General features: G+C 42.0%; 1 protein-coding gene and 5 non-coding genes across 12 annotated transcripts in view; 3 read left to right on the top strand and 3 right to left on the bottom strand.

The window, feature by feature from the left end:
- shisal1b (shisa like 1b) overlaps positions 1-12087 on the top strand; it is a 36932-nt gene that overhangs the window by 2300 nt on the left and 22545 nt on the right. For 2 of the 7 annotated variants that reach the window (XM_088379425.1, XM_088379427.1), the window contains exons 2-4: positions 7608-7703; positions 8677-8769; positions 9683-9792. The gene's annotated coding sequence lies outside the window, so the exon portion shown is untranslated. Of the gene's footprint in view, positions 1-6492; positions 7549-7607; positions 7704-8676; positions 8770-9403; positions 9426-9682; positions 9793-12087 lie in introns of those variants that run through there. The other 5 variants (XM_088379422.1, XM_088379423.1, XM_088379426.1 and 2 more) reach the window with 4 other exon arrangements.
- LOC148396815 (U4 spliceosomal RNA) lies at positions 15-155 on the top strand. The gene has a single exon (XR_015859281.1). It is a non-coding gene; the product is annotated as a U4 spliceosomal RNA (small nuclear RNA).
- LOC148396814 (U4 spliceosomal RNA) lies at positions 573-713 on the top strand. The gene has a single exon (XR_015859283.1). It is a non-coding gene; the product is annotated as a U4 spliceosomal RNA (small nuclear RNA).
- On the bottom strand, positions 4259-4332 carry trnan-guu (transfer RNA asparagine (anticodon GUU)). The gene has a single exon. It is a non-coding gene; the product is annotated as a tRNA-Asn (tRNA).
- trnan-guu (transfer RNA asparagine (anticodon GUU)) lies at positions 5235-5308 on the bottom strand. The gene has a single exon. It is a non-coding gene; the product is annotated as a tRNA-Asn (tRNA).
- On the bottom strand, positions 8187-8258 carry trnae-cuc (transfer RNA glutamic acid (anticodon CUC)). Its single transcript has one exon. It is a non-coding gene; the product is annotated as a tRNA-Glu (tRNA).

Raw genomic sequence — 12087 nt, 5'->3', positions numbered from 1 at the left:
ATGAGCTATTCTCTAGCTTTGCGCAGTGGCAGTATCGTAGCCTATGAGGTTTATCCGAGGCGCGATTATTGCTAGTTGAAAACTTTACCCAATACCCCGCCTTGACGACTTGAAATACAGTCGGCTATGGCAATTTTTGACAGTCTCTACGGAGACTATTTTCATTGTCAAAAACAATTAAACTTACCGCGTAATGAAAAAGATCTTCAAGGTTGTAGTTTATTTTAGTGAATTTAGACAAAGGCCATTGCAATGCAAGAGACAAGTTATCAGTGTGTATTGTTAAAAAACTAAATTACTTTGGAACCAATTCATAACATTGACATTCACGGCACAACAAAGAAAGCAAGATTTTTGCTCCCCCAAAATTTGCTGAGTTGATTTTTAATTTTACTACTTATTTTAAAACCCATGTACCTTGACACAGTTTGATCTAGTCAAATGAGATGTACCATGGCCACATGAATAGAGAATTGAAAGAAATGTGAAATTTATGAAACTGTTAATCTTGAGACCGTCAATGTGGAACATAGGCTGTTTCATGACTCGATTGTGTAAAATCCAGGTTTGTTATCTTTGCGCAGTGGCAGTATCATAGCCTATGAGGTTTATCCGAGGCGTGATTATTGCTAGTTGAAAACTTTACCCAATACCCCGCCTTGACGACTTGCAATATAGTCGGCTATGGCAATTTTTGACAGTCTCTGCGGAGACTAATAACAGTGTGAAAGTAACATGCATTAACAGTTATAAACACTAAGTAGTGTGCTATGAAAAGCAAAATACTTCGTCTGGTCATTCTCCCATTGGTGCTTAGCATAGCGTGTAAAACCGTGATTGACCGGTAGAGGGCAGTCTTGCTTAACTTCTTCCTTCATCTAACGACTATGTCACTCGTCCTTTGAAGTGCATCAGGAACAATTTGTACCGAGTCTCATATTGCCATTGATTTACCTCGTGCAAAATGTAATTAGGTCATATTAACTGAGATTGTAGTTCAATTGTTGGAAATTAAATGGCAACATGTGGCTTTGTTGGCCTTAAAGGAGAGCTTTGCCAAATATGAACACATTGAACCGCGCCACAGGATTAGTTCCTAGGTAACCATGTGACCGTGCGCACGATTGCTATGGAAACCAGTGTATCTACTCACTCTCTCTACCACCGTCTCCAAGTACTTTGAGGAAAATGGCCTTTCTTGTCAATTGGCTTTGGTGTTCGGGTCATAAGCCACCAAAGTCTTGACTCGTATGTTCTGATACATTTTAAATATCCCTCACAGGAAGATTTTTTTTTATTATTATTTGATACCCCTACCCCCATAAAATATAGAGCACCCAATGAGCTTATGTATGAATGGGAATGTCCCCTCCATTTCCTACTTGAATACTCTCAGGATAGATTGGATTTAAAAGTCGTAAAATTGCATTCACGAGCGCCTCTACATAAAGCGGATTTTACAACACGGCAAATCATCGTATGAAGATAAAATTTACATGCGAATTACAGTAGCAGCCTCCATGATGCGTAAACAAACTTTGATGTGGTAAGTCGGTGGAATGCCCGACTCAGGGAGGCGTGCGTTTATTTGGAAAGGGTCTGGGCTCCATTTCTACTGCTCGACAGAACCGCAACAGGGCTCAGCTGTGAAATTCTAACGATGCACATTATTTTTGAGGGTGCCATGTCAGGAGGGACACCCTCCCTCCTGCCCCCCCCCCCCCCCCCCTCCCACAAACACACAATGTGCTACCTCTGACTCCATTGTGTCATGACCCCCGTGTCTCATCTGTTTTTTGTCACTTGTTATCAATGTTATCAAGTTAGAGTGCATCCAAACAGCCTGTGCTACGTCTAAAAATAAATGCCATTGCTGACCCATATTGTTATCTTCAGTAGTTTTATAACACTTAAAAACTCAGTGAATGGTTGCTACAATTTTTCATTTTTGAATTATTGGGAAAGTAGTGCAGGGTATTAACCTTATATATAATGTACATTTTTTTTGTAGAGGTGTAATACTGAAGTGCGGAAACAGTTATTCGAATAACTAATAATCCCGGTACAAAATTCAGTGGAAGTAAGCTGTTTGCTAATTAAACGTAGCCTACCACTGCTAGTTAGTATTGTAATACCCCTGCAAATGGTCAAGGATAGACACAGCTGTAATCTGAATCGCTCTATTGATCAAATGCTAACAAAATAATCATGTAATAAACGTATTCATACACCAGCCACAAATGCCATAACAGGTCTGAACGTTAACGCACGGACTGGCTAGCGGTTAGCCAGCTAACAGCTAGCTGTTCAGCGACTCCCACGTCACTCACCAGGCCAGCCCCTCCTCTGCAGTAAAACCACAGATACACTCATATTATTGTGTGGAATGTGAGAACGGCGACCCCCTGTGGACAACAATAATACCTGCACCTCACATTCATCATGAAAATATGACTAATCGATTGAACATTTAACGCTAAACATATTCGATACGTACAGCTCAAGTATTAAATGTAATTAAGTTATGTCAATGTTTTTTTGCTATTGACCTGAAATAAAATTGGTGTAGCCTTTCCCAGCAATTAACACGATGGGACTGACTCGGACTGACCCACCAGCTTCTGTTGTTTGCTTGTAATTTCCCATCTTATTGATGTTCAAGCGGCAGACATCAGGGAGCTCGTCACGATGATGACGATGGTGAAAAATGGCAGAAACTCAGTCCCTACAGTGAAGCACTTTGTGCCTTTACAAATACCCCTTCCCGCGTTGCTGTAAACAAATTGAGCCGCCGTGCTCGGAAAGGTCATGACGCAATTATCCTGCTTTTATTTCTCGGAGAAATTGGAACCCGTCTGCGCTGAAAATCGCACACATCATTTGTGTCATTAACTTGAATTACGGGGCCAGTCAATAACATTTTCCGTACATTTTCCACACAAAGGATTTGGGCTTAACCAGAAAGTAGATATTTTAAACCGCTTTCCAAATGTCAATGGAAGACTCAGCGGGCAGCCGTAAGCCTATCGGATATCTGTCCAAAACGTCCACTTGAGGAGGCGACCATCTATGATGTATGATTGTGTTCACAGTGGCAGCCTGTGTGGTTAAAACCTCACATGAACAAGGTGGTCCACAATCGCACAGTGTGAAATAACAACACCATCTGGCCATACAACAGCATCCGTTGATCCCCCGAGATATCATTTATAATTGGCCTACATGGAATCCTCTTTTCATTTGTACCTCTACGGTTAGATAATTTCGCAGGAATGGTGAAAGATAGTTTAAGTCCAATCTACAAATCGCAGGTTCCTCCACTTGTAGCTTCAAAGCTTGCTTGTATTAGCTCCTAAATGTCTATTGATCCTCAAAATGACAGTTTTTGAGAACATGAACATTTTTGTTTTGGTCATCACAGATATAGCTCCTGAGTATCTGGAAGCTCAGCCGTTTGCTGACCTCTCCCTCCTGTTTGCTTTAGCGCTCATGCACAAAGCCATCTAAGCCGCAGGCTCGTTGACTTAAGACATGACCGAATCCATAGCCCCCTCGCTTGCGGCGTTCGTCTACTCTCCGACTCTTTTGTCCCGCGGCGGTTTGGCTAGCTCCGAAGGTTAGATGAAGTCCTCGTCGTTCCTCAATTCATTCGCTGCTGTTTAGTGCAAGTGTGAAGATTTGAATGAAGGACAATCGCCATGTCAAGAGTTCATAAATCTCCTGAGCGATGCTTCAAATGGATAGGGAAAAAAAAAATCTGTTTAGCTAACAGGAAATGTGCGGATAGCAGTTGCTAAGAAACCGCCGAGGTGTTGGACAGCGATAATTATACTACTAGAACATGATCATGTGCAAAGAATCTGGCATGTGATGAAGAGACAAGAGCATGCAGCATGTTCCCGAGTAAAGCAAGTCATGCTTGAATAGGCCCGCTGAGTGTTAACCTTGCCAGACAGTGAGATACGATTGCGTGGCTGCAGGAAATGACAGCCCGCATCAGACTTCATCAGGAGATGGAGCACACAGATAAGCAGTTAGATGACTACGTTCAAATTCAAATCTTATATAAAAACAATTTGTACTTCATTTGGGCACCTGGATGTTTACATTATGGTTTTGCAAGTGTTTGTTTTAAATTGTGTTAGCCAAAGTCACCAAGTATTTAGAATTTCGTGTATATATGTTGACTATTTTCAAGTCTTAATCGAGGTTGAATAGGGTTTGGTAAAAATCTCAGAGACAAACAGTAAAAATCTTACGTCCCTGGGTGGGCTCGAACCACCAACCTTTCGGTTAACAGCCGAACGCGCTAACCGATTGCGCCACAGAGACATGTTGCAGCGCTCGTCTGGATTTTGTGCTCTTGTGTGTAGCACGGGGGGCGGGGCTTCAGCACATTCCAGGCAAGCGGACTTTCAAGCCCTCCCGCCGATTCGCTTGTGTGCTGTAGCCTTTTGACAAATGCTAGTTTGAGGTCAAAGTTCAATCTACTCTACCCGCTGACACGTTTCCCCTGTGTCTTTGTAGTCGCTGTGAACATTTCATTGACTCAATGTGCTAAAAGTGTCACGGCTCAGCTGGGGGGTTACTTGCTTTTCTTCCCCGCCTTGTAACCAGCAAGTCCACTAAAATAGAACATCCCCTTTTTTTTTTTTTTTTTTTTTCCTCAAAATCTTTTAGTCCCTCTAGAATCCAATCAAAGCAGACAAAACGGGATTGACTCACAAATTGATCAGTTCAAAGTACAAACCTTTCAATCAAACCCAGGACGCTCTCTCTCATGTGCATCTTCAATTTCTTCTTAGCTATTGATTTTCGGATGAGAACACCTGTCGCTCCTCGTCAGCGTTGTTGTCTCTCGGTGGTTTTCATTTCCCTCTAGATGAAACGCTCAGTGACCCTTTCAATTTCAACTCCAAGAGATTCTAAAATACCAGCGACTGACATTTCACTTTCAGTGTAAATGTCAAGGAGAACCACGGTCAAAAAGCCTCACCCGTTGGGGGCATCGACTTCACCGTCCGCTGACTCAGCCCGAGATATTGAAGGGACACCTTGAAGAGACTCATATTCTGAGTTTTGCTGAAATAGTTCAAAGAGGCTAAAATCACAGCTAAACTATCAGGCGAAATCTTGTGCTTATTTTTCCTCACCAAACATTTGTTGGATTGTCTTTATCCTGTTTGAAGCTTTGGTGGGGATCACTTTGTTATTTTCCTGGCAAAAGATCTCAGCGTCCCTGGGTGGGCTCGAACCACCAACCTTTCGGTTAACAGCCGAACGCGCTAACCGATTGCGCCACAGAGACTCATATCTTCTCTTTTGGTTAATATACAACTCAGTGATAAGTTGGAATCCATATGGTCTAAGGCTTTTTTTTTTTTTTAGAGCCTTAGGATTTTTGACCAGACTCTGGAACTTGGCTGGATGGCTTTCACAGCTGTGCAACCCGCCGTCACCCTCAGGCTTTGGTTGAAAATGTGCATCACTGCACAGTTGGTCTGCTCAATGCCGGCCATCTGGTCCCACATCCCGCCTTGCTTGCTCCCCCGTGTTCTTTCCTCAACTAGTGTGTGAAGAACTTTGGTGGCAGGTGTGCACTGATCAGATGATGGAGGACTGGAAATACCCAAGCCAAGACCACAAACTTTAAACCTAATAATCCCCAACCAATATAACCTGAACCGTAACCCATAAATAAGACTTAGCTATAATGCTAACCTTAGCCTTTAGCACGCCATTCTTTAGCCATCTAAGATCTGTACTTCCTCATCACCTTCTTCAGATTCAAAACAAAAATCCAGATTGACATCATCACTTGTGGATTGGAACAAAAATGCTATCAATTAAAAACTCAAATCATCGTAGCAATATTACATACAATGTTATAAGAAAACAATTTTCTTTATTCCATCTCCATAATCTGGATAAAAAGATAATAAGCTTTCCTAAATGGTCTTGTTTTACTCTCGAAGGCTTGTTGTCACAAAATAGTTGAGCAATTCCTTTCTCACACGCATAACAATAAGGATATTAACTATGTGCCGACCATTTAAATATGCCTAGTGGATAACTTAATTCTCTCACCAGTTAAAGGTCAGCCTCGCAGCAACTTGGCAGGCAAAACGAGACAGACAGAATACCAAATAGGGAGAGCAACGGCAAAAAAAAAAAAAAAAAAAAAAAAGATTTGGAGTCAAGGTATTGAAGAATGTATAATGATGGAAACAATTTGTATGACGCAAGCATTTCTTTACATGACTGCCATGAATTGTATTTCGTGGCATCCCTCCAGAGTGTCTGAAGCGCAAAATACATTTTGCATGAGCCGAAGCTAATCCACAGCGGCCTGATTAGGTACTAAAAGGGGGAATAATTCTCCAGATAATGAGTATTGCTCGATAAAAGTGCTCGGCAAATGCCACCGACCACGTATAATCCCTCATTAACTGTCACTTTTTTTTTTTTATTATTTACTCATAGATTTTTTTTGTGGTGTTTTTTTCTTCCGTGCTCAAATGAGGATGTTGAGATACAGGTCAGCTTTTTGTCTACCGTCACCTCAAGTGATCAAATATTTCTTGTTTTCCTGTTGTGCATGATCGGTTTAGTCGTTTTCCATCCAGCCAAATTGGCATAAAATGAGCTAATATTGAGTGTTTTGTTGGCAGCCGGTTAAATTATCGTACAAAGTTTTGTTGAAAAGCAAGATATGGAGAATCGCGAGGTTCCAACTGAGCTATCGGAAAAATCAAGCAGTTCATCATGACACAAATTAAATGTGGAAAAATAATGGCGCCTCCTCAACAGGTACTTTAATCAGAATTCACCAAGTGTTTTTGATTCAATTATGGCGCAAAAATAATTGTCGCTCGATTAAGTCGCTTCCATTTCGGACGTAGTGGATTCATTTGACGTGACGATGTGTGAATCTCCTGTGTGATGGTGTCAGACTGGAGGAGAGAAGACAGGGAAAACCTTTTCAACCAAGGGAACTCCTTTTCCATTCTCCCGTTGTCATAGTAACCTATTAGCCCACGGGAGGGTTAGCCTGCTTAGACCTCTTTGTTTTTCACATGTACATCATCTAACATATGGAGTGTGCTTTTTACAAACCAACATACACTTGCTTGCCACAGAGGGAATGAAATATATAAACGATGTGAAATATTTATTTACATATATATAGCTTTTTATAGACAGCCTCGTAAATACAAGCTGTTCCGCCACGATGACAGCAGCTGCCAAACAGGGTGGCCATGTTTGACTCAACGCAATTAACGCAACACCCTCGTCCAAAATAATTTGCTTGAATTCTAAATCAGTATTAAAACACTTCTCCCAGCCCGGTTGAAGAATGACATGTGGACGAACGAAGTCATTCTCAACTCTGAGCACTGCGTTATCTCCGTCCGGATAGCCGGCTTAATAGCCGCGCGGTCGCCATGGAAACGCAGCGTTTTTTTTTTTTCTGACAGCCGGAAGAAACGAGGCGCCGAGCCATTGTTATGGTGTGAATACGCTCTGATTCTACGGACACAATGGAAGGTATTTTCTTGAGTCCTCCTGCTTGACTGCAATACTAACAACTGTCACATGTGTTTCAGGGGAGCAGAACCGCAGGCCCGTCTTTACGGCCGCGGCGGCCTCGTAACTGTTTACGGAGCGTGACCCCCCCTCGGAGGCCGACACTTCCAGCTGAGGTACGGTTTGTTTTGGCGGAGAACTTTTTACTACTTTCATTTGAATTGCTAATATCAATCCTTGATGGTTCCGTTTGAGTTTGTCCTTAAATATAAAATTCGATGTAGTAACTGAGCCAAAGTTGTCAGCTGGACTTCCCAATGAGTCACAAGTTTGTCTTGTCATCTCTCACTTCCCTTGTTATCAAAACGCTGGCTCAGGTGTGCACCTCAGCTCCGATTCATCCTGCTAACAAAAAAAATTGAAGCTTTGCTATTTGCGGACGTCTCCTTTCAACGTCTGCTGAGCTAACTCATCCAGCTCCAGGAATAGATTGGACTTGCACACCCACGCATCTCAAACGCAATCCAGATTGGCAGTTGTCCGCCACTGTTAGTCTCCTGTCGCCGTAAAGTACATTGGAACGAGACCTCTCTTCATTCATGTCTGCTTGCTGGACTCAGTTCTTGGAAGATGGTGTAGACAAGGAAAAAAAACTCACTTTCCCTGACCGGGAATCGAACCCGGGCCGCGGCGGTGAGAGCGCCGAATCCTAACCACTAGACCACCAGGGAAGCTGAAGGCATCTGCACATAAGACAGACAAAGTTGAGCATTTCCAAAGTTTTTAAAATTTTGGTGAGAGAATCTGCCCGTCAAAGTGAAAATATCTCATTTGAGCGACACTCCAGCTGTCAACACACAAGCGTGTTTGATAGATGATGATGTCAGAGGAGTAAAGGAAGAGAAGCATAACGAGTGACCCCTCTGCCCACGCCCGCCGGCATGAAGCGCACCTGCGAGAACTTCATTCCACTCGAGTCTTTTCTAGAAAAATATTCCTTCCGATGCCTCGTAGCATCTAAAAAAAACCATAACTGCACCAATTATCTTAAGACTACCACACCCATTGGTGTAAATACAGCAAATACATGAAAACCAAGGCACAGCTGAACATAGTATTTATTTCCACGGTTATTTGTGACCCGGCAAGCTGAAGACGGACGCCAAACCGCTCAACTGTCATCTGTCGTTACCAATCAACGTGCACACGAATCTCTTGTCAAGTCAAATCAGAACTGCGTAGGTACATAAAAAGTCTGAAATGTTACATGCTATTTTCAAAAGTTTTTTTTTTTTGCTTGCTTGTGGCCTTTGCTCTGCATCCTTGAGCATGTCCGCAGTGTCACTGTCATTTTAGAGTGCTTTGATGGCCAAGCAATCAAATAGAACTTGAGCATGGTCAAAAACCGAACGCGGACCTTGATCTCGCTTTTGGAACTGACAGACAAAAGCAACCGTTCTCGTCAAGTACACTGCAATTCAAAAAAATGTGCACTTGAGACCAAATGTTAGTGTGCCCATCTAAGAAAAAAGAGGGTATTTTATTTTATTTACAGCCTTTCTTTTTTCGTTTTTTTTCTGCTGACCGATGACAAGCCACCGTCTCGGAAGCACTGTTCACATTGTTTATAGAAGCACTTGGCACGTTTCAAAGTGGCAAGCGTGTTTATGCTTGTTGGCTGTGATTAGTTATTTAACCAGCCCGATCGCATTTAACTTTGGGCTTCATTGTTGTCGGCCGACATGGTCGCCGACATCACTCTTTATTGCGCCGCATCGCTTTGTGGATGTCATTAAAATCCTGTTTGACAATCCGATCCCGGCGACGACCTATGATCTCCGACACGTCCGTCTGATTGCCGGCTATGAAAATACGGAAAGGAGGATTGGCATTTGTCGGTAAATTACGTGGCCGTGATCTCAAGGACACTGGATTCTTTCGCCTTCAACCGAATGATTCCTGAAGAGGAAAAAAAAAAAGCGCTCCGTGGCTTTATATGCTCAACGGTGTCGTATTTATTGCCCCGCTAGTTCTTCGCAGTAACTCAGCTCTCTTCGCTTCGCCTGAGCAATTAAAATTTATATTCTGGTACTCCGGCATGATCTCGGAGATGATGATTCAGTCTTGGATGATTTCACTTGTTTGTCTTGTGCAGCCAAACACTGGAAGGAGCAGAACAGCCAAAGTTTATATATGAGAGGAGCCTGCTTCTTTTTACTACCGCGCTCCGTTCAGACTGAGGCCAGCGAGAGGACAACGGAGGAGGTATTTTGTGCCCAATAATGTTCTGGATTGAATCACATTTGATTCATGCTGTTTATTATTTTTTGAACGTTTTGGATTGGAATGCATGAAAATAAGAGTCACGACTTTATTTGCATTTTGATACTGTCATAATAACTCCTCATTACTGAGTTGAAGTACAGCTAATATTTGTACTCATTTGTAGTCAGCATCAGAATGACCTTTTATTGATTTATGATAATGTAATTTAAAGTATAATTAGAATCCCCAAGATTGCTTAACAAAGCTTGTCCTCTCGCCATCTATTGGGGTGATTGGTTCGCTTGATAAGCAGATTTTATAAGCGGTAAATAATTGTAAACTTTGTTCGGAATGAAAAATATAGCCTATTTTCATAATGATTCCCTAATTGATATGATGTCACTAAATTGGAAATGATTCACCACTATTCTCTTAAAAAATAAATAAATAACCTTGCTTTCTTTTAACTCATTCAGTGCCATTGACGGTTATAGATGTCAAAGATATTAACTTGGTTGGCAGAGAATGAGTTAAAGCAATGTGGATATTTTTTGACACATGAAAGACAACTCGAAGCATAATTATGATCTTGTATTTCCCTCATCCGAGGTCCGCTTACATGACCTCGTCTGAGCCACTCCGCAAATTGCGTTTGACCCCAATCAGGCTACCGATGACATTGAGCTGACCCGACGTTGACACGCTGGCCACTCAGAATATTAATACATTCTCATCCCTCATTTGCGACTCATCCAGCTCAGCTCTACGTATGTTTACAGCTTCTAAACCTTGAAATGCGCCATCATGACACGGAAGGTCGCATCAATCAGTAGTTTTGAATTATGGACCTTTTCCGACACACGGATTATGATGACACCAACAAAATTCCGGTGGAACTTCCAAGGTCAAACGGAAGCCACGTGATTGTAACAGATTAGATGGGAAAGGAATATCTCTGTCCTGCCTCCTTTAAAAGTCTCAATGCAGAGTTCAGGATGGCTCCGAAGTTTTTTTTTTACAAGTTTCTGCGAGTCATCAATCCTCTGCTGGCGCGGTGGCAGAGTTGTAGTTACAGAGGACGTTTGAAAGATTTGCTCCCCACAGCAACGATGAGCTATTACACGCGACGGCTCTGGATACACGTGGCCTTAAAAGCCTATCAAACATAATATAAATAGTTCTCTGCCAGAGCTAAAACGTCTTGGCGTCGCAAGAAGCTTCCTGGACGGCTTCTGCCGAGGTTAATGTTTGTGTCACTGAATTGAATTCCATCGTTGCTGCTCCATTTAACTTACAGGCGACTGGAGTGTTCACTTTGACATTCAGTTTAATCACAGCAGCAGCAGCAGATATCTTTGTTGCATATAAATACCATCTGTGACTTTCAGTTTTAAAGATAAGATCTCATTCATAGCAGAATCTGAATTATAAACCGGTCGACCGTTTGGGGTTTTAAAAGTGATGTTGCTCTTATGGGGAATAATAGAAGTTGAAAGAATGTTTGAGATTCTTCTAAATCATTCACTCTAAATATTAGTTAATCACTATGGATAGATGAGTCTGTTGTGATTGGTCATTTTATTCCTTTGTATGTTTTTCAAGCACATTTAGCAGCACTTCAGATATTCATGGCAAAATCATCTCGCAGCCCAAAAACTCACGCAGGCCTTCACCTTTCAAAACAGGCCTGACTGACAACGACGCCTTTGTGCAGCCTTCACAGTGAAAAGAAGCCTGACGGGTGACTGCGTTGCGCAGCCTTTGTTGTTTACACGGCAACAGGGATGAATAAAACGCAAAAACTATTGGCGGCTTTTGAATATTTGATGGAGCCACCCTCCGCTATTTGACATTTTACTGTATCCATTTTGACGGATAAAAAATAGATTGAAATGGCCGTACAGTGTCACACTTCTGGTTTTCTGTATCAAATCACTCAGGATCATTTTTAGATTGACTTACATACAAAAATAACTCGACTCATTTCGTAGCAAGCAGCAATTTGAATTCTTCGCAAAAAACAACGTCCAGCTGTTTATTGCCATTCGCCGTCAACTGTCAAGTTAAATCCAAGGCAAATAAAATGACGTAAAACAGCCACTACTATTGAACACAAGCGGTTGAGCAACACACGTAGACAAATTTTTTCATTTAATTCACGAATTCCGTTTTTGAGTTACAAGTGTGGTCATAGCAGTAACTGAACTTGTATCTCAAGGCACCAGTCCAGGTATGAAACAATAGTCTTGTTCCGTTTTGGCCCGATGTTTTAAATCAATTGCTCTCAGTCCCTGA

The sequence above is a fragment of the Syngnathus floridae genome, chromosome 6 (assembly GCF_059516105.1).
Source record: "Syngnathus floridae isolate MCC-2025c chromosome 6, RoL_Sflo_1.0, whole genome shotgun sequence".
Lineage (NCBI taxonomy): Eukaryota > Metazoa > Chordata > Actinopteri > Syngnathiformes > Syngnathidae > Syngnathus > Syngnathus floridae.
The sequence above is the reverse complement of the archived record's forward strand: the minus strand, read 5'-3'. Positions and strand labels throughout refer to the sequence as shown.